The 27,591-nt window shown below is 45.6% G+C and overlaps 1 protein-coding gene across 2 annotated transcripts in view; it reads right to left on the bottom strand.

Annotated features, from left to right (window-relative positions):
* Nucleotides 1-23,991, bottom strand: part of PRKCD (protein kinase C delta) — an 81,228-nt gene extending 57,237 nt beyond the window's left edge. For both annotated transcript variants that reach the window (XM_044300852.1, XM_044300853.1), the window contains exon 1: nucleotides 23,695-23,991. The gene's annotated coding sequence lies outside the window, so the exon portion shown is untranslated. The remainder of the gene's footprint in view (nucleotides 1-23,694) is intronic.
* Between the last annotated feature and the right edge of the window lie 3,600 nt (nucleotides 23,992-27,591).

The following is a 27,591-nucleotide window of genomic DNA, read 5'->3' as shown; positions in this document are numbered from 1 at the left end:
CTGAAGTTGGAGGGGAGTCTCCGCTTTTTTGAACTTCTGGTTTCCTGTCTTTGGGCAGATTGTCTCTCTGGTGGTGCTGTCGTGGGTGAGGGAAAAAAAAAATGTAACATTTCAGTTGTAAAAAGAAAAAACATGGGATAATAGACCTCAATAGCTCTAGTGAGAATGGTCAGGAATTGGGTTCCTTTAAAAAAATAAATAAAAAAATAATAATTTGACACCTTCATTTTTCGCTTTAGCAGCCAACCACTCCCAGGTCATTTTCTTTGTAATGTGGAGCCCTGGTAACACAAGTCCTCTAATCTGCCTCACTCATGGTAAGCAGGCAAGCGATGAAACCTGACCCGTCTTGTATTCCTTCCCTATTGAAGGAAATCGTACCGTGCGAGTGATCAACTCTACCGGAGCTGTACAAATAAGAACACCGCAAAAAGCAGTTCCTGTCTGAAGATTTTTTCCAGAAATTTGCCCCATGGAGCTATAGGAGTACAGAAGACTGGCGGACATGAAAGCAGGAGAGGAAACTGCTCTGTCTGGGGGAATGTGTCACTTATTTTGTTTTCCGCCAGTTACAGCCAGAGCGTGACTTTTTTTTTTTTAATAGTACATGTTCCATGATTAAGTTTACTTTCACACTAGCATTTAAGTTTTCCGGTTTTGAGTTCCGTCACAGGGGCTCAATACCAGAAAAAAAAAAAAGCTTAAGTTTTGTCCCCATTCATCGTCAATGGGGATAAAACGGAACTGAACTTAACGGAATGATCCAAAATGCATTCCGTTCCGTTCAGTTGTGTTCCCAGACCGGAGAGCAAACCGCAACATGTTGCATTTTGCCTTCAGTCCTGGGATGCAGATGCAAGACGGATCCGACATTACCCCATTGAAAGTCAATGGGGGACTCATCTGTTTTCTATTGTGGCAGAGAAAACTGATCCGTCCCCAGTGACTTGCACTGGGGAAATGTCGGATCCGTCTTGCATCTGCATCCCAGGACTGAAGGCAAAATACAACATGTTGCGGCAAAAAAGAAGAGACGAAGACTTTGCGCCTGCTCACTGCATAGAACATTTGGGCGACTCCCTCCCTTTGGGTTTTCTGAGCCCCAGATTCTAACATTGTGGTAAAAGCTAGCCTCATCGCTGAACACCAGCAGGTCAGCAAATTCATCCTCTTCCAACAAGTCCTGCAAGTCAATGTTTTGGTTTCATCTCCTGAAGAACTCTATGGCTTACAATGCAACTTCTTCATGAGATACGTCACATTGTGGTTTGTGGTACTTGTAGTTCCATACTAGTCTGCCTGCATGACTCTCTAGGACTACGCTCTTACATGTCTCGAATCCTGTTCACGGTCTCTTCTGAAGTCTTTGGATGACCTGGACTTTTCCTACGACATAAACAGGCAGTGGTTTCGAATGGAAACCACTGCAACTAATCACGGCACAAAATCACAGCACAGCTTTCATTTTTCAAGAGCAGAAGGGGGCATTCACACAACCGTTACCGTTTTGCCGTTTGCAAATTGCAGATCCGCAAAACACGGACACCCGCCGTGTTTGTCCCGCATTTGGCGGTACTGTACGTTCCGCCCTGTGTTAGAAATGCCTATTCTTGTCTGCAAAAGGGCATGAACCGGACATATTCTATCCTTTCTTGCGAGGCCACGGAACATACACAAGAACGTACTTTTGCAGCGCCATTGAAATGATCGGGTCTGCATCTGATCCACAAAAAAAAGTAGATTGGTTGCGGACCAAAATTCTAGTTGTGTAAATGGACCATTTCTGAATCACCTGGTATTACAACGCAGGAGCCACACATAATTATTTGATGCTTTTATTAGCCCCATATTGCTTACTGCACCGATGAGTCTACATTGACTATTGTGCAAAAATCCTAATAAAGAAAAAACAAGCATGTTTATGGCTGTTTACTGCCCGCTATAAGGAGTTATAGCTGAGCTAAACACACACCTCAAACGACATTATAGAAAAACATTCCTAACCCGATAAGAAAATGAGGAGGACGTGTCAAGACAACCGACCCATCTGTCCACTGGCACTTACAACAACAACAACAAAAAAATAAAAATAAAGTTAAAATCGCCAATAGTAGGGATTGTCCGAATGAAGGGGAGAGACGGAGAATCAGTATTTGTATCCCCCTTGGAAGGTGGTTTCATCAGAGGTAACATTTTAAGTCAAGAAAAGCACTAATGGACTTTTTGTTCTTTTGTTCTGTGTGATTTTTGAGAGGTTAGCTCGCCTCTGTAAAGTAGCTAGTGGTATCTCCTTACCCCGTCAGGGGACCCAGCATCAGGAATAGGGCGCTTGAGATGTAGGTGTCAATTCTCAAAGGTCGTTGTGCTAGGAGTCCTACACTGACATGATGGTAGGCCACCACATTGGTAGGGGAGGTGGAGGAACATCTATAAGAATCAGTCTACTCAGCATCAGCGGCAGTCAGCACAGAGATGTGTTGCAGATCAGGGGGACTAAAAAAATGAAGGCATGAACATTGTAGCTTGAAAGTTAGCGCAACCTTTTTCACTCAAGGTAACCGCCAACACTTAAAACAAAAAAATATATATACTTCTTTCCACGTCAAAAAGGTGTCCATAACATTTGCTAACCAAAATAGATAGAAGGAAAAAAATAAATAAAATAGTGCAGCAACCCGACCACAAGCGCGGTCTGCTTCACCTTACAATTATGGAACAGAAGCAGAGAGTATTACTAGTGCACACACAGAGAAGGGAAGATTGTCCTCATACGTCCTCCAGAGGACAAAGCAAACAGACAGGAGTGACAACTGAAGGGTCACATCCACAAGACATTTACGTTACTGCCAACACCACCAAGTACAAATTCCCTGTAGTGCATGAAATATCTTTCCTCTGACTCAAATACAAACAGCCCATTTCTATTGTGTTTTTGCTCATTCAGACCTTTAAGTTCCATTGTTTGTTCTGCCAAATGTGAAGGTTTTTTTTGTTTGTTTTTTTATTACAAAAGATTCACAATAGAAAGTCATGGTTTAAACCAAGAGTGGTAGACATTCCCTTTAAAGGGGTTGTCCACTTTTTATAAAAAGTTATGGCCTATCCTCGAGGTAGGTCATCACTAGCTGATCGGCATGGGGTCATCAGTGTTTTTTTGTCCAGCCGAATCCTAGCACTCATAGCAGAAAGCGGCTGGATCACCTCTGGATCCCATTATAGTCAATGGGGTCCTGTGGTGAACGCCAGTACCAGGAGAGCATTGGCAGGCTGCTCTCTGCCGAAACACATTGCCGGATCAGTTAAATGGAGGTGTGAACCTACCCTAAGGGGGGTGCCGTGCATTTGAATGGAGGAGACTGAGTGATGTGTCTGGTCACATGACCCTCCATCAGTGGCCATCTTATGGACAGGACCTCTATGCAGACAGTAAAGAACATTTGCATAATAGGACATGGCTTATGAATTATAGCAAATGGCACAGAATATCTATATCAGAAACAGCCATATTGTCATCCTACCTGCCCATTAGTCAACAGTACCCACGTAATGGCCAACCGCTTTAAGGTAAAGTGACTATACATGCGCAGACCCCTCTGTCATCTTATGGACAGGAAAACGGCTAGGGCAGCGCTAAAGCCCGCCCATCAGAGCCGGTGATGTCACCGAACACACTTTCCGCCCGGCAGTGTGTTATGATAAACAAAAGAGCCCGTGCCCTGCGCGATCTAGCGCAGGGCAAGGGAGCACATTGAAGCATGAGATGCTCCGATGCTAGCCTCAGGGGGGCTGCCTGGGTGAAAATAAGGGTATGTCCGGGTTCAGCTCTGAACCCGGACAACCCCTTTAAGTGCAATTGGTAACAGTAGCCAGCGAGTGCCAAACCCTTTACAATGAAGAGAGCATAAAAATAGGTCTCAACTTCAGGAAAGTCTAGTCTAATTTTGGAAAAACTTTTGAAGGAGTATTTATTGCGCTCTCGCACAGGCACGAGATTGGAATCTGCTCTCTCAGCTTACAGCTAATACACATGGAACGTGTGCTACAGTCAGGCAAGTTTCCTCTCCTTCCAAGTAGAAGGCAATTAGCTGAGTTTTTCCTTCCTGGATTGTCCTCCAAGGATATACTTGGACACAAAGCCGGAAGCGCTAAAGTAAATTATTTCACAAGTAGATGCAACCAAGCCCATGATATCTGGGCGAGGTGAGAAAATAGTCACATGAGAAACCGTGATGTCATCAGGTCAGTCACTACCTGTCTTATCTAGGACGCAGGACAAAAGCTAGCTTTAAAAACATGGCAAAACCGGAAGACTGCAGAGACAGAAAGAAAAAGCCAGATCTAGAATAAGGTCACAGAAAACGTATTATACTTTCCTTTAAAACACACACATACTCTTGGCCAAGTGCAACTTTTACGGCCAACATTTATTTTTGTTTTTCTTTCTCAGCCAAAATCCGCGCCAAAACCCATGTCACATTAGCATCCTATTGCTTATAATGGGAGTCCGCGCTGTAGTGTATGCGGACTGGAGCGCTGCTCCCTGCTCCGTGCCAAAATTTGAAATCACAAAAAGCAAATGAGGAGAGAGTTCCCAGACCACTGGCATGGTTTGGGAACCCACACCCTGGGATCTAGGACAGATGCCAGAACAGTATTAATGACCATGGTTACCGCTAGATGCACAGGAACGGTAATGAATCGCTCGTTACAAATTATTGCCTGGTCATTTAGCTGCTGTAGAGCCCCGTCTACGATTGTTCATTCCCATAAAGATTCATCTTTTGGTGGCAACACATCCCTGTTTACACAAGGCAATGTGCTGCCCACAAACTATGGTTTCAGGCACTACGTGAAAGACATGATCATCACCTGATCATTTGTGAAAGATGCGATCATTTGTTCGTTCAATGGGCGATTGGGGGCACCTTTACATGTGGCAATTATCAGGATCAGGACATTCGTTCCCGATAAGGGTAGGATCACGTTTGCATTTAACGGATCCTGAAGGCTGCTTCGGCAGAGGACAGCCTGCCGGAGTTCACAAGATCCAGCCTAGCCGATACTGACGTTCACCTAGCCATTTGCTAAGGCAACCATATGCTCCGTCAGGGACTGCCAGTCTTTCTGGATATTGCAGTATTATCATTATCCCTGTTGGGTTGACTCCAGAGATCCCATTCATATATTCCAGTAAATGGGAACCTTTGGTGCAGTTCAGATCTGTGGCCATTTCACATGGTCCTAGGATTAGAACAGCTAGGCCTCTTTCACACGTGCGTTGCGGGAAAATGTGCGGGTGCGTTGCGGGAACACGTGCAATTTTTCCGCGCGAGTGCAAAACATTGTAATGCGTTTTGCACTCGCGTGAGAAAAATCACGCATGTTTGGTATCCAAACCCGAACTTCTTCACAGAAGTTCGGGCTTGGGATCGGTGTTTTGTAGATTGTATTATTTTCCCTTATAACCATGTTATAAGGGAAAATAATACATTCTGAATACAGAATGCATAGTAAAATAACAGGACCTGTGGTGACGTCACTGTGGTGATCTTTTACCATGGTGAAGGATCATGTGATGGACCATGTGATGACCGGAGTGACGTCACCACAGCTCCTGTTACTGCACACAGCTAAGATGAAGACAGAAGGAGATGCCGGCTGCGCGATCAAGTGGATTAAGGGGATTAAAATTTTTTTATTTTTTTTTTAACCCTTCCAGCACTATTATACTATGCATTCTGTATTCAGAATGCTATTATTTTCCCTTATAACCATGTTATAAAAGGGAAAATAATGATCGGGTCTCCATCCCGATCGTCTCCTAGCAACCGTGCGTGAAAAATTGCACCGCATCCACACTTGCTTGAGGATGCTTGCGATTTTCACGCAACCCCATTCATTTCTATGGGGCCTGCGTTACGTGAAGAACGCTGAATATAGAGCATGCTGCGATTTTCACGCAATGCATAAGTGATGCGTGAAAATCACCGCTCATGTGCACAGCCCCATAGAAATGAATGGGTTGAGATTCAGTGCGGGTGCAATGAGTTCAACTCACGCATCGCATCCGCACGGAAATCTCGCCCGTGTGAAAGGGGCCTTAGGGTAGGTTCACATTTACGTTTAGCATCTCCCAGCATCAGATCTAAACCTCAGGTGGAAAAACTGGAGTTCTTCAAGAACCGTACTGTAATGGGAAACTCCAACCATTACTGATGGAGGTTTACAAATCCATGATTTTAGGGCATACAGTGAATCCCTCCCAAGCTATCATTATTTCATATCTTGCTCTTCTGGGGCCTCATCTAAATAAAAAAAATAAAAAAAAAATAAAAACAACACGTTGTCAATTTTTGGCCCAAACCAACTCCTCAAGAAAAAAAGTCATGAGCAGCTACAGTGTAGAAACCATACTGTGACAGCAAAACTAACCTTTTAAAAATGTTTATGAGAAAGTCAGTCATGAATGAAGTTTTTCCTTAACCCCATAACAAGGACAATTTTCATTTTTGCTTTTTTTCCTACTTGCATTCCAAGAGCCATAATTTTATTTTTTATTCTCTGTTCACATAGCCACGAGGGCTTACTTTTTTGCGGAACAAGCTGTATGGGGGGTGAAATTGAAATATATTTTTTTTTGGGGGGGGGGGTGCGTCTATGGTGTTCAGTGTATGCTGAAAATTACATGACCACCTTATTCTGCAGGTTGGTATGATTACATCAATACCAAATTTATATAGTTTCTATTACATTTTGCTACTTTACAAAAAAGAAAAACCTTTCAAAAAACTACAGGGCTCATTTTTTGCACGACAGCTGTGGTGTTTATTGGTATCATTTGGGGGTGCGTATGACTTTTGGATCACATTTTATAAAAAAAATTCACGGGGACAACATTACGGAATTCGCTGGGCATTTTTTTTGTGTGTGTGTGTGTGTAAAAATGGGAAAGCAATAGATTTGAATTTTTAAAAACATTTTTTACACTTTTTTCTAATGTACTTTTTAGTCTCCTCTGTGGATTATTGCGGCCACGTTGCCGATGACAATTTTATTCCCTTTATCACAACCTGAGCAAATGCTTCGGCCTTTATCATGTGCAGCTTCACCTGGCAGGACAAGAATCCCTATATACCAAGCTTATATCTGAAAATTTTAACCGTATGTACAAAAAATAAAATAAAAATGTATATGTAATATATATACACACACAGTACAGACCAAAAGTTTGGCACACCTTCTCATTCAAAGAGCTTTCTTTATTTTCATGACTATGAAAATTGTAGATTCACACTGAAGGCATCAAAACTATGAATTAACACATGTGGAATTATATACATAACAAAAAAGTCGGAAACAACTGAAACTATGTCATATTCTAGGTTCTTCAAAGTAGCCACCTTTTGCTTTGATTACTGCTTTGCACAATCTTGGCATTCTCTTGATGAGCTTCAAGAGGTAGTCACCTGCAATGGTCTTCCAACAGTCTTGAAGGAGGTCCCAGAGATGCTTAGCACTTGTTGCCCTTTTGCCTTCACTCTGCGGTCCAGCTCACCCCAAACCATCTCGATTGGGTTCAGGTCCGGTGACTGTGGAGGCCAGGTCATCTGGCGCAGCACTCCATCACTCTCCTTCATGGTCAAATAGCCCTTACACAGCCTGGAGGTGTGTTTGGGGTCATTGTCCTGTTGAAAGATAAATGATGGTCCAACTAAACGCAAACCGGATGGAATAGCATGCCGCTGCAAGATGCTGTGGTAGCCATGCTGGTTCAGTATGCCTTCAATTTTGAATAAATCCCCAACAGTGTCACCAGCAAAGCACCCCCACACCATCACACCTCCTCCTCCATGCTTCACGGTGGGAACCAGGCATGTAGAGTCCATCCGTTCACCTTTTCTGCGTCGCACAAAGACACGGTGGTTGGAACCAAAGATCTCAAATTTGGACTCTTTTTTGTGTTCTTTAGCCCAAACAAGTCTCTTCCTCTTGTTGCCTGTCCTTAGCAGTGGTTTCCTAGCAGATATTCTACCATGAAGGCCTGATTCACACAGTCTCCTCTTAGCAGTTGTTCTAGAGATGTGTCTGCTGCTAGAACTCTGTGTGGCATTGACCTGGTCTCTAATCTGAGCTGCTGTTAACCTGCGATTTCTGAGGCTGGTGACTCGGATGAACTTATCCTTCGCAGCAGAGGTGACTCTTGGTCTTCCTTTCCTGGGGCGGTCCGCATGTGAGCCAGTTTCTTTGTAGCACTTGATGGTTTTTGTGACTGCACTTGGGGACACTTTTAAAGTTTTCCCAATTTTTCGGACTGACTGACCTTCATTTCTTAAAGTAATGATGGACACTCGTTTTTCTTTACTTAGCTGCTTTTTTCTTGCCATAATACAAATTCTAACAGTCTATTCAGTAGGACTATCAGCTGTGTATCCACCGGACTTCTCCACAACGCAACTGATGGTCCCAAGCCCATTTATAAGGCAAGAAATCCCACTTATTAAACCTGACAGGGCACACCTGTGACGTGAAAACCATTTCAGGTGACTACCTTTTGAAGCTCATCAAGAGAATGCCAAGAGTGTGCAAAGCAGTAATCAAAGCAAAAGGTGGTTGCTTTGAAGAACCTAGAATATGACATATTTTCAGTTGTTTCACACTTTTTTGTTATGTATATAATTCCACATGTGTTAATTCATAGTTTTGATGCCTTCAGTGTGAATCTACAATTTTCATAGTCATGAAAATAAAGAAAACTCTTTGAATGAGAAGGTGTGTCCAAACTTTTGGTCTGTACTGTATATATACACACACACACGTCTCACCAGCGTCTTAAGAGTCTAAAGTCCAAGTGCTGATGTGTAATTATAAATAACCAATTAATCTGCCAGAGGGACTGGAGCAAATGTATTTCATGGCAGGAATGAAGGTGGTGGTACCACCCCGGCCTCCACACAATGCACTGTATTGTCCAAACACAGGAAACAGACCTTTTCTAGAAAACAATATGGTCTATAACGTGCGTTTTTCACGCAGCTCTGACTCTTTAAGGCCGAATGTACACGGCCTGGATTCCTGTTCAGAGCAGGAGCGCACGGCGTCATTGGTTACTATGACGCCGTGCGCTTCATGCCGCCGCTGCTGTACAGTGATACACTATACGAGTGTATTACTGTACAGCAGCGGCGGCATGAAGCGCGCGGCGTCATAGCAATCAATGACGCCGTTCGCTCCTGCTCTGAGCAGAAATCCAGGCCGTGTTACCACGGATCACTCTCGGCCACGGAACACGGCCGTGTGCATTCGGCCTAAAAGTGAATGGGGCATTTGCGTGAAAAAACGGAAGGCATCTGGATACAATGTGTTCTTCACTAATGGTTGCTAGAAGACGTTCAGTGTTATTATTCATTTTATTTCACCTACATGAAAAACTCATGCAATCTGGGTGGAAAAACCGAACGGAATCGCAGGAAAAAAAAAAAAACTGACTTAACTTGTGTGCAAGACCATCAGTTTTTTCCTGAACAGATCCTGACTAAGGCTTCTTTCACACTGGCATTTTGGCTTTCCGTTTGGGAGATCCGTTCAGGGCTCTCACAAGCGGTCCAAAACGGATCAGTTTTGCCCTAATGCATTCTGAATGGAAAAGGATCTGCTCAGAATGCATCAGTTTGCCTCCGATCCGTCTCCATTCCGCTCTGGAGGCGGACACCAAAACGCTGCCTGCAGCGATTTCCTGTCGACTTGACGAAACTGAGCCAAACAGATCCGTCCTGGCACACAATGTAAGTCAATGGGGACGGATCCGTTTTCTCTGACACAATAGAAAACAGATCCGTCCTCCATTGACTTTCAATAGTGTTCAAGACGGATCTGTCTTGGCTATGTTACAGCTAATACAAACGGATCCGTTCTGAATGGATGCAGACGGTTGTATTATCTGAACGGATCCGTCTGTGCAGATCCATGACGGATCCGCACCAAACGCGAGTGTGAAAGTAGCCTAAGGCCACTTTCACAAGAGCGAGTTTTCCGTCAGGGTGCGATGCGTGAAGCAAAAACATAACATCCGGACCCAATCATTTCAATGGGTTCGTGCACATGAGCGTGGTTTTTCACGCATCACTTCTGCGTTCAGGAAAAATTAGAGCGTGTTCTATATTGTGCATTTTTCACGAAGCCCTGGCTCCATAAAAGTGAATAGGGCTTCAGTGAAAAACAGAAGGCGTCCGGATGATGTGTTTTTCACCCATAGTTGCTAGGAGATATAGATTATTACAGTGATGCTCAACCTGCGGCCCTCCAGCTGTTGCAAAACTACAACTCCCATCATGCCCTGCTGTAGGCTGATAGCTGTAGGCTGTCTGGGCATGCTGGGAGTTGTAGTTTTGCAACAGCTGGAGGGTCGCAGGTTGAGCATCCCTCGATTATTATTGTAGAAAAACACACCCAAAACAGAAAACACCCGCATGAAAAAAACTGAAACACTGAGCGCAATCGCATCGTGAACTCTGTGCACCAATGTCAGCGGCGCACGTGAACATGTCTATACCGGCCAAAACAAGCCAGGGAGCGGAAGGGTGCATGAGTGGGAGCCACTGTGGAGGACCGGAGTGGAGGGAAGCAAGCAATTATGACTCTTTCAATGGGTAGGTAGGCTATGGGGCGTAAGAAAAAAAGTGATTTATTGCAGGAAAACCACTTTAGGCCTATAATCACTGTATTCTGCCAATTATAGGCTTACAGAGAATTCAAATTACAACAGCCACTTCTCAAGACAGGATGTCACATAGATGGAAAAATTTAGATTTTAGCAGCGTTGCATATTTGTCATTGAAATCAATGGGACGTACCCCGCACCAAATTATAGATTAAAATATGCAGTGTGAACAGAGGTTTAGGGTCTTGGAATGCATTAACACAAATACAAATTTGTAATAACCGCTTTCATTGGGCAAAAGGTAGTAAAACATAGCAAAAGTGATATAAACTTAGCAGCGCCGATACAACAGCCCATAGAACAAAGGGATCGTGCTATTTATACTGCAGTGTAAAAATACATCTCTACAAATAGCAATATTGTTGTTGGGTTTTTTTTGTTGGGTTTTTTTTGGGGGGGGGGGGGGGGGAATGGAAAAAACAATTTCAACGCAATACATGCACCCCAAAATAGTTCCTAAAAAAAACCTTTAACTCATCCTGCAAAGTTCAGGACAGCTGCACTATAGTTAAAATAAAGTTTTAACTGATGGGGGGGAAATATTTTACTGGTCCTTAAAAGGATGGTACAGGATAGGAGATAAACATCTGAATAATAGGCCGAGAATGAGTTTCCCCGATTCCCCGGAATGAACGCAGTGGCGGTCAAGCATGCACTCCACCACTCCATTCATTATCTAGGATACTACCAGAGATAGCCAAGCACTAGAGATGAGTGAATTTCATATTTTGACATTTGTTCACACTTCGTTTGTTGGTTAAAGGTGAATTGCGTTATAGATTCCGTTACCACGGACCAGAACGCAATTCTATGACGGAATGCCTTTAGAGGCAGTCCATTATTCACTCCGTCAAAATAGAAGTCTATGGGCTGCAAAACGGATCCGTCCAGTTTCCGTTATGCAGGGGAGTCCTCTCCTGCAGCGATCTGCCGCCCAGCTGCATTGTTACTGGGCGCCAGATCGCCATTTAGACCGCATGGTCTGCTGCCCAGAAACGATAATTCGGGTGCCTGTATGAACGAAAGTTTCACCTGATGAATTAGCAGTTCGCTCGTTCACCAGGCGATTGGCGCCACCTTTACACAGGCAGATTATCCAGAACAAGCATGCGTACGTTCGTCCCCGATAATCTGCCTGACAATCGGCCCGAGTAGACCCGCCATTAGAACCACTAGATACACCACGCAGCCCACAATGCTTCAATGGAAGGATAGTTCTGTCTTAAAGCATGCAACAGAGAGCACCATGATTTAATTTTTATTTATTTTTTTATCGGGGGGCTTAAAAAATGATTCTGAAAAAATAAAAAAAATCTGTACTCTGATTGGTTGGTATGGATAACAAGGTATAAGAGTCGAGAGTCCCATGAATGCATCAACTGTATTGTAGATGCTTGGTAGAGTGAGAATCCACAACTGACCAAGTGATGGACAACCCGAAGATGGTCAGATCTACAGTATATCATCAATCAAGCAACTCCTGTCTTACAAGGGCTGATTAACACAACCGTGATAGGCTCGGGATACACGGTCCATGTGTCGGCCGCATCTCACGTCGTCACATGTGGGTACAGTACAATAGATCCACAATCAGAAAGGACAAAGTGATAAAAATAAAAAAAAGAATGGACAAGAAACTAAAGCAACAGTGAGAAAAAGATCTTCTGATAAGTGGAAGTAATGATCACCAGTAAGGGGGTTCCTTTAAATAAAAGTAAATAGGAGACGATCCAACCATTTCCTCAGAAAAAGATTACAAGGAGCCGCGAGTACAGATTAGCCATGACCAGTCTCTTATTTTCCTACTGTAAGAGAACAGGGCGAGCATTCCTCGACTCCTATCATCCACGCGTTTCATTCCACCATGATACTGACTCTTTGATGTACGCCAGTGGTAAGAAACATAAACAGCTCCCGGATTTACTACTCAGGGGCCGTGTCCTTTCATCTGGAGCAGTGGAAAAAAAAATGCCCTTGCTTATCAACCGTCCCCACCAGGTCACCCATTCCTACTAGAACAGGAAAAAACACAATATTGCGGTCACCCGAGAGGTTAAATTTGGTTGCAAAGTGTAGAGACTTTACCATAAGCTGTTCAAGGGAGGGGGGGGGGGGGGGGGGGGTCTCAGCATGTGCAATCAAACTGTCACATTAGCTATAGGCCCCCCTCCCTGATGTGACTAGAGAACTACAAATCCCAGCATGCCTTATTTCATATGACAGCTGGCTACTTACTGAGAGGCAAGACGACTACTAGTCACAAACAGACTTGCCGCAGCACTCTCAAGGGTCCATGTTTGGTCGAAAGTCGGTAAGGAAAGCAACACATTAGCACTGTGAGAACAGGAAGGAGACCAAGTGGTATTTTAGGTGCCTCTTAAAGGGATTGTCCAGGATTCATAACTTTACCCTGATGCCTGCAGCCTGGGATCTTCTTTGTATAGGCTCATGCACATTTTTCGGTGTCTGTTCCGTTTTTTTAAGGCCTGTAGGCGGAACCATTCACTTAAAAAAAAAAATAACGGAAAAGACGTGTGCATTCTGTTTCCGCATGTCCACTTGACCGTTCTGCAAAAAAAGAACATGTCCTTTTCTTGTCCGTTTTTTGTGGACAAAGATAGTCATTGTTACAATAGATCCGCAAAAAAAGGACATCATCCGTATTTTTGGTGGACCACAAAATACATAAGAGTACAGACTTATGTAGCGGGTCTACTGCGGATTTGGCTGCGGATTCCAGTACGGATATGCCACAGATTTCACCATCTGCATTATAAAGGGTGAAGTCCACGCCACGCCGCAATGTCAAGCACAGATATTCTCTGCAGCGTGCAGATGAGGTTTTCTAATATCTCACCCACTTTGCATTTACCGTAAATGCTGACGTTATTGCACACACAATCCTGTACTTTAAGGCCACCTGCACACGAGTGGAATAAGATCCGTGTAGATTTACGTGCGTTCTAGCAGCATGTCCGCACCAACGTCCGCTATTTCTCATTGCGGATTTTGGTGTGGATTAAATGCGGCTTTTTCTTTGGAAAAGGGTGAAAACTACAAACATAATCGACATGCTGCAGATTTGGAAATCCGCACGGCAGGTCAATTTCCCCATGGAAACAATCTGAAATTTGTACATAACATTTGTGTAATCTCATACACTTTGCTGGCTCTGTAATACGCTGCAGTTTTTACGCACGGGAATCCGCACAGAAAAAAAAAACACGCACATATTCCGCAACTTGTGCAGGTGGCCTCAGTGTGCCGACAATATTACTGCCTGGTAGGGCCGATTTTCCTATAGAGTGCAAGCATAACCGCCGCTGATGTATTGCAGAGTGGTCGGAACCATGGAAACGAGCAGTTTATAATATGATGGAAAATGAATCAAGCCAGCAAAGGAAGCAATATGGAGAATCACAATACATTAGTATGTGCCTTGTAATAACTTTCCCTACATGATAAATGCCACTTGCTGAGGTGAGAGAAGCCCTTTAACTCTCGCTCCACTGACTGATGGCATCTAAAGTAGGTGCCACAAGGAATCTGAATATCCAGTCACCGATTTCTCCATCCCTCATCCTCATATATGTTGCAAAGGGGCGATGTGGGCAATAGAAGGCTATCAGGCCCATAATGCAATGCCCAAAAAAACTGATGACCATGCAAGCTCTGCTTGTGCAGTTTTGGTTGAAGTCATGTCACCTAATGCACAGTAGGGTTCCCAACCACCTGTAGAAGGAAGAAGAATATAATTCATCACGATGAGATTACTGGGCGTTGGAATGACTGAATGATCCTTCACCAACACGAGTGCGAGTGTACAGACAGAAAAGGGTTAAGGGAACCCGTCATCAACTTTATGCTGACCTCACTGAGGACAGCATAAAGTAGTGACAGAAATGCTGATCTCAGCCGTGTGTCACTAATGAGCTAATAGTAAGTGGTTGCCGAGAACCAGCTTTATAACACCAAGCAACAGTCTGCTACTGGGCAAAAACCATTTGTCCTGTACTAAATCCTTACAAATCCGAAGTCAGAATTGTTGTAACACGTCACGGAATTTTGCCATGCATAAGAATGCCTAATGAATTAAGCGCTGTATTGTTCTACATCCAAACATCTCTTGCAAACTTTTATGTATTTGCTTTTGATATTTATTTACAATAAAGATATTATGTTTGTACCTTTATGTGTGGCTTTGTGAATACATTTATTTGGGGTTCTGCTAAACTCCTCTTACCAACTGCAGGGGGTTTACTGGAACGGCTAAAGTGAAAATGATCCAACCTGAAAACGCAGCAGAAGGTCCGCATACTGCAACGGCAGATGAGATTCCTCCTTTTTTACAACACGCTGCTCCCAAGGAGATACACAATGGCCTGTTGCTCTGACATTGTGTGGGTGAACCTCCTAAAGCAAGAGGTTAACAGCACAAAATATGCAGATTTAACCAACTGCAGCATGGACACAGGCAGGCACGTCTGGGAAAACCTAAAATCTATGGCATCAACGGTTCCAGTAGGAAGAAGCACTAGACATGGTCCAACTTCCTAAAGGTGCTGTACCTTTGATAGCTGGTTCTGCCTAAAGAACTCTCTCCTGACCCGGAGCTAGGCTCAAATGCTGCTGTGAGTACAGGACAGTAGACCCAAGGCTAGGGGCAGCATGCTGCTGTGGGTACAGGACAGTAGACCCAAGGCTAGGCTCAAATGCTGCTGTAAGTACAGGACAATAGATCCGAAGCTGCTGTGAGTACAGGACAGTAGACCCAAGGCTAAGGGCAGCATGCTGCTGTGAGTACAGAACAGTAGACCCAAGGCTAGGCTCAAATGCTGCTGTGAGTACAGAACAGTAGACCCAAGGCTAGGCTCAAATGCTGCTGTGAGTACAGGACAGTAGACCCAAGGCTAGGGGCAGCATGGTGCTGTGGGTACAGGACAGTAGACCCAAGGCTAGGCTAAAATGCTGCTGTGAGTACAGCACAATAGACCCAAAGCTGCTGTGAGTACAGGACAGTAGACCCAAGGCTAGGCTAAAATGCTGCTGTGAGTACAGGACAATAGACCCGAAGCTGCTGCGAGTACAGGACAGTAGACCAGAGGCTAGGCTCAAATGCTGCTGTGAGTACAGGACAATAGACCCAAGGCTAGGGGCAGCATGCTGCTGTGGGTACAGGACAGTAGACCCAAAGCTAGGCTAAAATGCTGCTGTGAGTACAGGACAATAGACCCGAAGCTGCTGTGAGTACAGGACAGTAGACCCAAGGCTAGGCTAAAATGCTGCTGTGAGTACAGGACAATAGACCCGAAGCTGCTGCGAGTACAGGACAGTAGACCCGAGGCTATGCTCAAATGCTGCTGTAGGTACAGGACAGTAGACCCAAGGCTAGGCTCAAATGCTGCTGTGGGTTCAGGACAGTAGACCTGTGGCTGGTCTGGAACTCACAGCACTGTGGATCGCTATGATGCAATGAGTTCGGCTCAGGAAAGCAGTCACATTGACCGCACATGGCCACATAAATGCAGCCTAAGGGCGAGTTCACATGCAGCAGATTTATTCTAGACATTTCTGCAGCTGTCCTAAACATTTAAATAGGGCTTGCAGAAATCCACGTGCTTGCCATAAAATGGCCTCATTCACATGTATGGGACAGATTCTCAGTTGAAGAAATTTCTGCAACAAATCAGCTATATGTGTATTCAGCCTAAACAGTGGCTAAAGGTGTTAGGCTAGAGCTACAGGTAAAGTCCTGGCTGGGACCTCAATTATTCCCCTATAGTCGGAATTCTTATAATAGCCGCAAAGTCGCTTTCTTTCCGATAGGGAACAATTGCAGCCACAATCATGTATTATTTCCACCTATCCTAAGGATAGGTCACCAATATCAGATCAGTGGGGTCCGACACCCGGCACCCCTGCCGATCAGCCGTGCACGCGCGCCATCTCCCTTCTCTCTTCCTGCTCACCATAGACATAGCAGCAGCGAGCAGGAAGAGACAGGAGACGGCACGTGCTCTGCTGTTCGGCGGGGGTCCTGGGTGTCGGGCCCCACTGATCTGATATTATGTAGCATAAGTGTGAATACAGCCTGAGGCCTCTTTCACACTATCGTTTTTTTTTTCCGTTTTGCGGTCCGTTTTTTGCGTTCCGTATACGGTCCGTATACGGAACCATTCATTTCAATGGTTCCGCAAAAAAACTGAATGTGTTCCGTATGCATTCCGTTTCCGTATTTCCGTTTTTCCGTTCCGTTGAAAAGATAGAACATGTCCTATATTTGGCCGCAAATCACAGTCCGTGGCTCCATTCAAGTCAATGGGTCCGCAAAAAAAACGAAACACATACGGAAATGCATCCGTATGTCTTCCGTATCCGTTCCGTTTTTTGCGGAACCATCAATTGAAAATGTTATGCCCAGCCCAATTTTTTCTATGTAATTACTGTATACTGTATATGCCATACGGAAAAACGGAACGGAACAACGGAACGGAAACGGAACCACAACGGAAGCAAAAAACGGAACAACGGATCCGTGAAAAACGGAACGCAAAACACTGAATTCAACATACTGTAGTGTGAAAGAGGCCTGATGAGCACGCTTACTTCCCTGTCACTATTATTGACACAGTTTTTATTCCAAAAACAAGCAAGTAGAAAAAAAAACTTGAAATACAGGACTTAAAGGGGTTTTCCTACTAACAGCACTTATCACCTAATTACACTAAGGCCTCTTTCACACGAGCGTGACGATTAGGTCCCGATGCGTTCAGTGAAACTCGCACCATTTTGCAAGCAAGCTCGGTCAGTTTTGTCTGCAATTGCGTTCAGTTTTTTCCGCGCGAGTGCAATGCGTTTTGATGCGTTTTTCATAAACGTGATAAAAAAACTAAATGTTTACAAACAACGTCTCCTAGCACCCGCACTTGCTTCTGGATGCAATGCGTTTTTCACTGAAGCCCCATTCACTTCTATGGGGCCAGGGCTGTGTGAAAAACGCAGACTTCTAGAACATGCTGCGATTTTCACGCAACGCAGAACTGATGCGTGAATAAAAACGCTCATGTACACAGACCCATCGAAATGAATGGGTCAGGATTCAGTGCGGGTGCTATGTGTTCACATCACGCATTGCACCCGCACGGAAAACTCACTCGTGTGAAAGGGGCCTAAAGGTCAGGGATCAGCAATCCCCGACACTCCAGCTGTACTGAAACTACAACACCCAGCATGCTCCATTTAGTTCTATGGAAGATACAAGAAGAGCCAAGCAAGTGTGCATGCTGGGCGTTGTAGTTTCACGGCAGCTGGAGTGCTGAATGTTGCTGACCCCTGCTATAGGTATAAATCACTGAGGATCCGACTGCTGGGACCATCAGAGATCACATAAACCAAGGTCCTGGAGTCTGAGAACGGAGCGGTGCTGTGGATGTGAGAACCACTCCACTAACTTCTATGGTACGGTCTGTACTCTGCTGCACCAACAGTCCCATAGACGTGAACAGAGCAGTAGTCATGGGTGCATAAAACATGGATACCGGCCATGTGCATCCTGCGTTTTCCCCTTCTGCATTTTTTGGCAGAACGGACACACAGATCTGGACAGCATACGGTTGAAATGAAAGGGTCTGCATCCGATTTGTCAAAACTGCGGACCAAAAGTACGGTCGTGTGCATGAGGCCTTAGGATGCATCGCACTAAGCAGATTTTGCGTCCGAAACTTTTTTGCGACTGAAAAAAAATCTGGTCTATTTATTCGAAAGCGGTTGTTTTCCGCGAGCCTCATTTAAATCAATGCAACAGAATTTCAGTCGCAGAAAATTTTCTGCATCACAATAATGAAGTGTTGTGGCTTTTCTGAAGCGGGGAAGTAATCTGCATCTGTGTATTTTCTGCAGGATTTTTCCGCCACGTGGGAAGGCACACTAACCCTCATGCCTATCCACCGCAGCGCGAACCACAGCAAAATCTGAGAGTCATATATCAGAAGATACTCGTGAACACAGCCTAAGGCCTCTTTCACACGGGCGTCATGTTTTTTGCCCGGATAAGATGCGGGTGCGTTGCGGGAAAATGCGCAATTTTTTCACGCGAGTACAAAACATTGGAATGCGTTTTGCACGCGCGCGAGAAAAATCGGCATGTTTGGTACCCAAACCCGAACTTCTTTACGGAAGTTCGGGTTTGGGTTAGGTGCTGGGTAGATTGTATTATTTTCCCTTATAACATGGTTATAAGGGAAAATAATAGCATTCTGAATACAGAATGTATAGTACAATAGGGCTGGAGCGGTTATAAAAAAAAACAAAAAAAAAAACAAAAAAAAAAACATTTTACTCCCCTAATCCACTTGTTCGCGCAGCCGGCATCTCCTTCTGCCTTCTCTTTCTTCAGGATCTGGGCAAAGGACCTGTGGTGATGTCACTGCGCTCATCACATGGTCCATCACATGATCTTTTACCATGGTGATGGATCATGTGACGGACCATGTGATGAGCGGCGTGACGTCACCACAGGTCCTTTACCCAGGTCCTAAAGAAAGAAGACAGAAGAGAAGCCGGGCTGCGCTATCAAGTGGATTAAGGCGAGTAAATTATATATTTTTTTTAATTTAACCCCTCCAGCGCTATTATACTATGCATTCTGTATTAAGAATGCTATTATTTTCCCTTATAACCATGTTATAAGGGAAAATAATAATGATCAGGTCCCCATCCCAATCGTCTTCTAGCAACCATGCGTGAAAAATCACACCGCATCCGCTCTTGCTTGCGATTTTCACGCAACCCCATTACTTCTATGGGGCCTGCGTTGCGTGAAAAACGCACAAAATCGAGTTTGCTGCGATTTTCACGCAACGCACAAGTGATGCGTGAAAATCACCACTCATGTGAACAGCCCCATAGAAATGAATGGGTCCAGATTCAGTGCGGGTGCAATGCGTTCACAGTGCGGGGCCTAAGGTTTGGTTCACATTTTCGTGTCAGTTTGACGTCAGTCAAAAAAAATTAAATAAAATAAGTTCATGTTTAATTCACAAAGATGTTCAGTGTTTGGTCCCTGCTCCGTTTTTTTTTTTTGCCCTCCGTGTTTCACGGACGCTACTCAGCTGAACATTCAATTCAAAAGCACGTCCTATCAGTGGTCAGTGAAAAACTGACCTAGAATGGACCAAACACGGATGCCACGGACCCATAGACTATAATAGGCATCACGGACTAAGGCCTCTTGCACACGACCGTATTTTGCAGTCCACAAAAATGGATCCGCAAAAAATACTGATGACATCCTTGTGCATTCCGTATTTTGAGGAACAGAACAGCTGGCCCCTAATAGAACAGTTCTATACTTGTCCATAGGGCATGTTCTATTTTTTTTGTGGAATGGAAATACGGAAACTGAACGCACACTGGAGTACCTTTAATTTTTTTAGCAGACCCATTGAAATGAAAGGTTCCATATACGGTCTGCAAAAAAGACAAAACGGTACGGACCCGTGGTCAGTAAAAAAAATACTGATGTGTGAACAGACATTAAAATCAATGGGTACGTGCGGACAGCACACGACAGTAAAAAACGGAAATGTGAATGAGGCTTCAAGTCTTCCAAAACCAACCCCAGATACTTCTAGGTAATGGCTGCACTTGTTCTAGGAAACACTCCTAGCAGGTGACTGTCCTTGCACCGGGTCCTGGCTGCCGAAACCCACGGCAAGCAGACAAAATCCAGGAATTCACTAAAACAATGGAAACTTTGTGAGGGATAAAAATACTCGAAACAGGAAGAGCAAAGAAACACAGATGTCCTTCTAGAGCAAGGATCGGCAATCCAGCTGTTGTGAAACTACAATTCCCAGCAAGCTCCATTCATTTCTAGGAGAGCTCTTAAAAGAGCAGAGCAAGGATGTATGCTGGGAGTTGTAGTTTCACAACAGCTGGAGTGCGGGAGGTTGTCTACCCCTGTTCTACACGAGTCATACATGGATCGGACAAGATTTCAGCACACATACATTGTATCATCAGAGGCATCACAGAACCAGAAGTGGAGCCAATCATCACAGCGCTGTGCAGAGTTTACTGTCCGCAGAGCGTTGTCACACCGACAGGAGCAGCACTGCACCTTGTGTTGTGCAGAGTTTACTGTCCGCAGAGCGTTGTCACACCGACAGGAGCAGCACTGCACCTTGTGTTGTGCAGAGTTTACTGTCCGCAGAGCATTGTCACACTGACAGAAGCAGCACTGCACCTTGTGTTGTGCAGAGTTTACTGTCCGCAGAGAGTTGTCACACCGACAGGAGCAGCACTGCACCTTGTGTTGTGCAGAGTTTACTGTCCGCAGAGAGTTGTCACACCGACAGGAGCAGCACTGCACCTTGTGTTGTGCAGAGTTTACTGTCCGCAGAGAGTTGTCACACCGACAGAAGCAGCACTGCACCTTGTGTTGTGCAGAGTTTACTGTCCACAGAGAGTTGTCACACCGACAGAAGCAGCACTGCACCTTGTGTTGTGCAGAGTTTACTGTCCGCAGAGCGTTGTCACACCGACAGGAGCAGCACTGCACCTTGTGTTGTGCAGAGTTTACTGTCTGCAGAGAGTTGTCACACCGACAGGAGCAGCACTGCACCTTGTGTTGTGCAGAGTTTACTGTCTGCAGAGAGTTGTCACACCGACAGGAGCAGCACTGCACCTTGTGTTGTGCAGAGTTTACTGTCCGCAGAGCATTGTCACACCGACAGAAGCAGCACTGCACCTTGTGTTGTGCAGAGTTTACTGTCCGCAGACCGTTGTCACACCGACAGGAGCAGCACTGCACCTTGTGTTGTGCAGAGTTTACTGTCTGCAGAGAGTTGTCACACCGACAGGAGCAGCACTGCACCTTGTGTTGTGCAGAGTTTACTGTCCGCAGAGCGTTGTCACACCGACAGGAGCAGCACTGCACCTTGTGTTGTGCAGAGTTTACTGTCCGCAGAGCGTTGTCACACCGACAGGAGCAGCACTGCACCTTGTGTTGTGCAGAGTTTACTGTCCGCAGAGAGTTGTCACACCGACAGGAGCAGCACTGCACCTTGTGTTGTGCAGAGTTTACTGTCCGCAGAGAGTTGTCACACCGACAGAAGCAGCACTGCACCTTGTGTTGTGCAGAGTTTACTGTCCGCAGAGAGTTGTCACACCGACAGGAGCAGCACTGCACCTTGGCACCCATCTACCAGTCAGTGCACTTTCAAGGATATTGATTGTGCTTGCAAGGAACAGCTTTTCTCATAAGGCGCATCCATGAACACACCCAATCAGGAAATACGGGTCACACAATCCAGACTGCATTTTTTTTCCTGCAATTACCATGAAATTCTTGTGAGAAGACACCGTTTTGCAAAGATTTTCCCAAAAAAAAATCATGTTTGCACCATCTGCACATGGGACCTTCTGTGATTCACCACCCAAAATAAACTGCACTAGACCAGATACATTGCCCGGAGTGGAAAATGTCTCTGCATGCGGATTTCAGACAGAAGCCAGAGCCGGGAAGGCGAGACAGCTTCTTGGAGATACTTCACACACACAGGTCCTACAGATCTGGGGCTGGGACCAAATGGTGGCAGCATCAATCAAGGAAAGACTTAATCCTGCTCCTCTTCCCCGTCGCTATCCTCTGTCCTATACCTACAGCTGGTCCATATCCTGGTGGGGATGGTTTTGTAGCAGAGACATGGAGGTCTGCAAACCAACATTCAGGAGAACGGATCAGCTGTAGAGACGTCCGCAACAAATCAGCCACATTTATCTGCAGGCTACACGGCGGCTTACGGGGGCGTCCGACATCAAGATCGCCAGTGTCACATCTAATGCCGGTGAATGTGGCGACAGAAATACAGAGGTCTGGTTTCTGCCGACCGTTGTGTAACAGTTGAGGCAACGTAGCGGTCACAGCGCGGCCATATTCACCGTCATTAGGTCCAATATAGAAGTGCAAGACAGGCGGTCACCATGTAACACAAGCCTTGAATATACCCCCCCGCCTCGTCCTGACCCTCCTCTACCTACCCCCTCGCCCCGTCCTGACCCTCCTCTACCTACCCCCTCGCCCCGTCCTGACCCTCCTCTACCTACCCCCTCGCCCCGTCCTGACCCTCCTCTACCTACCCCCTCGCCCCGTCCTGACCCTCCTCTACCTACCCCCTCGCCCCGTCCTGACCCTCCTCTACCTACCCCCTCGCCCCGACCTGACCCTCCTCGACCTACCCCCTCGCCCCGTCCTGACCCTCCTCTACCTACCCCCTCGCCCCGTCCTGACCCTCCTCTACCTACCCCCTCGCCCCGCCTGACCCTCTCTACCTACCCCCTCGCCCCGTCCTGACCCTCCTCTACCTACCCCCTCGCCCCGTCCTGACCCTCCTCTACCTACCCCCTCGCCCCGTCCTGACCCTCCTCTACCTACCCCCTCGCCCCGTCCTGACCCTCCTCTACCTACCCCCTCGCCCCGTCCTGACCCTCCTCTACCTACCCCCTCGCCCCGTCCTGACCCTCCTCTACCTACCCCCTCGCCCCGTCCTGACCCTCCTCTACCTACCCCCTCGCCCCGTCCTGACCCTCCTCTACCTACCCCCTCGCCCCGTCCTGACCCTCCTCTACCTACCCCTCGCCCCGTCCTGACCCTCCTCTACCTACCCCCTCGCCCCGTCCTGACCCTTCTCTACCTACCCTCTCCCCGTCCTGACCCTTCTCTACCTACCCTCTCCTCGTCCTGACCCTCCTCTACCTACCCCCTCGCCCCGTCCTGACCCTCCTCTACCTACCCCCTCCCAGTCCTGACCCTCCTCTACCTACCCCCTCGCCCCGTCCTGACCCTCCTCTACCTACCCCCTCGCCCCGTCCTACTCTCTTCATACCCTCCCCATCACACAGAGTGCACTCCTTACACTTCAGCCACCTTCCCCTTCTCCCCCTTCCATCCTCTCACTCCGCTCTGTCTCCCCTACCTGCTGACGTCCTCCCAGGCGTCTTCCTCCTCGGCTCCCCTCTCTGGTGTCTCTGGTGGACTCTCCTTTCACCTGCAGATCGGGTGGACGAGCTCCGGTCCGTGGCGGGGGGACCCCGGGTGACGGCGCTTCCTTATTCCGCTGTGTGAGAAGTGTTCGGGCTCAGCCCTCCTCCTCCTCCCGCCGGCTACACCCTCCTCCTCCGCCCGGGCGCCTCCCCGGCCGCTGCACCTCCGCCCGCTGGAGCCGTGTATAATGGCGCACCGCTCCTGTCACCTTTGCGACATTCTTAAAGACTCGTACTTACTTTTCTTGAAACCCCTGCCTCCTCCTCCTCCTTCCTCATTCACTTCCTTGTTGTAAACATCTGGGCTCACCTGAGGGGAGGACTGGCGGGTCACACCGGAGTATCGGACCCCGCAGACCGGACGAGCACGGGGCTCCTGCTGTTCATGTGCAATAGAGAGAAACGTTCCCTGTAAATGTCACCTATTGGTACATGTCCCTGCAGGGCTGTGTGTCCCTATCCTAAAGGGGTCCTCTAGGATTTCAATACCGATGACCTGTCTTCTAAATAGACTACAAATAGCAGGTGGGGGTCGGACTGGCAGTGTCCCTGCCAACCAGTGGTTTAACCACTTCCAGACTGGGCCATTTACCCCTTCCTGACCAGGCCTAATTTAGCAGATCTGACCAGTGTCACTTTATGTGTTAATAGCTTTGGAACACTTTTACTTATCCAGGCCGTTCTGAGACAGTTTTCTCGTGACACATTGTACTTCATGTTAATGGTAGATTTGAGTCAATGTTTTCCCTTTATTTATTAAAAAAAATCCAAAAGTTTACTAAAATTTGAAAAAACTCACTGTTTTCTAAGGGTACTTTCACACTTGCGTTTTTCTTTTCCGGCATAGAGTTCTGTCATAGGGGCTCAATACCGGAAAAGAACGGATCAGTTTTATCCCCATGCATTCTGAATGGAGAGTAATCTGTTCAGGATGCATCAGGATGTCTTCAGTTCAGTCATTTTGACTGTTCAGGACGGAGATAATACCGCAGCATGCTACGGTTTTATCTCCAGCCAAAAATCCAGAACACTTGACGGAATGCCAAATTCGGCATTTTTTTCCATAGGAATGTATTAGTGCCCGATCTGGCATTCAAAATACTGCAATGCCTTATCCGTCCTTTCGGTCTGCGAAAAAAATAAATGCAGGATCCGTTTTTTCAAATGACACCGGAAAGACGGATCCAGCATTTCAATGCATTTGTAAGACTGATCAGGATCCTGATCAGTCTTACAAATGCCATCAGTTGGCATATGCCTTGACGGATCCGGTAGGCAGTTCAGGCGACGGAACTGCCAGCCGGAATCCTCTGCCGCAAGTGTGAAAGTAGCCTAAATTTGAATCTCTCTGCTTTTAAAGGGATTCTGTCACCAGAATTAACCCTATTAAACTAGCTGACATTAGCGATGTGCTAATGTCAGCTAAACCTAACTAGTCTATTCCTACTTGTATCTATGCCCCCTTTATAGCAAGAGAGAAAAAGAATACCGAAACGGGAGCCGCACATCTACAAAATTTACAAATTTATTAAGGTAACAGACACAGCATAAAAAAGTTTAAAATCGTTGTATACAACAGATCCGGGCCATGTAAGCCGTGTATCGGCGCATGCCCATCTGAATCACCACAAATTCATGTATGAACCCCCACATCTATCAGCATGTAGTAATATAAAGTGCATGAAATCCATCAACAATAGTATTGGCATGATGGGGGGGGGGGGGTCTGTGGCGGTCAGAAAGAGAGCCCAACGCGTATCGCCAGACTTGCTGGCTTCCTCAGGAGTGCCACTACTATGATAAGTATTCATTAACTCTTTTCTATTGTTGATGGATTTCATGCACTTTATATTACTACATGCTGATAGATGTGGGGGTTCATACATGAATTTGTGGTGATTCAGATGGGCATGCGCCGATACACGGCTTACATGGCCCGGATCTGTTGTATACAACCATTTTAAACTTTTTTATGCTGTGTCTGTTACCTTAATAAATTTGTAAATTTTGTAGATGTGCGGCTCCCGTTTCGGTATTCTTTTTCTCTCTTGCTATATTGTGGTTTATATACCGAGGGCCTGCACTCTTCCTTCTGATTTTTTGGATGTGCCCCTATCTTCTTTGATTACTTGTATCTATGCCCCCGTTACTCCAGAAATATAAAACTTTTATGATATGCTAGATAGCCTCTAGGTGCGGGGGGGGGGGGGGGGGGGGGCGTTGCCGCTGCTCCTAGAGGCTCCGTTCTCCCACCTCTGGCCACGCCCTGCTACACTAGATTGACAGGGCCAGGCAGCCTTCACCTCTAACTGCCGGCCCTGTGGCTCGGGAAATCTCACGCCGTTCAGTATTCGAGCGGAAATCGAGCGTCCTTCACTCACTGCTCCGAATACTGAACGGGACGGCGCAGGCACAAGATTTACACTGCAGACAGAGCCGGGAGTAGGAGACCAACGCTGCCTGGCCCTGTCAATCTAGTGTAGCAGGGAGTGGCCAGAGGTAGGAGAACGGAGCCTCGATCTGCACCTAGAGGCTAATTAGCATATTATAAAAGTTATATTTCTGGAGTAACAGGGGCATAGATACAAGTAGGAATAGACTAGTTGGGTTTAGCTAGTTTAATAGGGTTAATTGTGGTGACAGAAACCCTTTAAAACAGAAAGTGATTCCTCATAAAATATTTATTACTTAACATTCCCCATATGTCTGCTTTATGTTGAAATCATTTTGGAAATGTCATTTAATTTTTTTAAGACATTAGAAGGCTTAGAATTTTAGAAGCAATTCTTAAAATTTTCAGAACCGCTTCAGGTCTGAAGTCACTTTGTGGGGCTTACATAGTGGAAACTCCCCATAAATGACCCCATTGTAGAAACTACACCCCTCAAGTTACTCAAAACTGATTTTACAAACTTTGTTAACCTTTTAGGTGTTCCATAAGAATTAAAGGAAAATAGAGATAACATTTTAAAATTTCACTTTTTTGGCAGATTTTCCATTTTAATCATTTTTTTTCTTTAACACATCGAGGGACAACTCACATGTGGTCGTAAACTGATGTAAGGGCACACGGCAGGGCGCAAAAGAAAAGGAGCGCCATATGGTTTTTGGAAGGCAGATATTGCTGAACTGGTTTTTAGATGCCATGTCACTATTGAAGCCCCCCTAATGCACTCCTACAGTAGAAACTCCCCAAAATTGACCCCATTTTGGAAATTACGGGATTAAGGTCCTAGTTTTATTGGTACTATTTTGGGGTAGATTTTTTTATTACGTTTTTTGTGTGGCAAGGTAACCCAAAAATGTCTGTTTTAGCACTGTTTTAATTTTTTACGACATTAATCTGACATGGTAGATCATGTGCTATTTTTATAGAGCAGGTTGTTACGGACGCAATGATATCAAATATGTTTACTTTGTTTGTTTGTTTCGGTTTTACATAATAAAGCATTATTGTGTCTCCATTTTCTATACGCCATTTTTTTTTTTTCTGCCAATCGTTTTATGCAGGAACAGTTGACGTTTTTATTGGTACCATTTTTGGGTACATATGATTTTTTGATTGTTCATTATCACACTTTATGGGGCAAGGTGACCAAAAAATTGGTTGCTTTAGCACAGTTATTATTTATTTATTTTTACAGCGTTCACCTGGGGGGTTAGGACATTTTTATAGAGCAGATCGTTACGGACGTGGCAATACCTAATATGTATACTTTTTCTTATTTATTTAAGTTTTACACAATACAGGTGAAACTTGAAAAATTTGAATATCGTGCAAAAGTCCATTTACTTCAGCAATGCAAATTAAAAGAAATTGCATTAATGCA

Source organism: Bufo gargarizans, chromosome 7, assembly GCF_014858855.1.
Source record: "Bufo gargarizans isolate SCDJY-AF-19 chromosome 7, ASM1485885v1, whole genome shotgun sequence".
In the NCBI taxonomy this organism is placed as follows: domain Eukaryota; kingdom Metazoa; phylum Chordata; class Amphibia; order Anura; family Bufonidae; genus Bufo; species Bufo gargarizans.
This window is presented reverse-complemented; position numbering and strand designations above follow the sequence as displayed.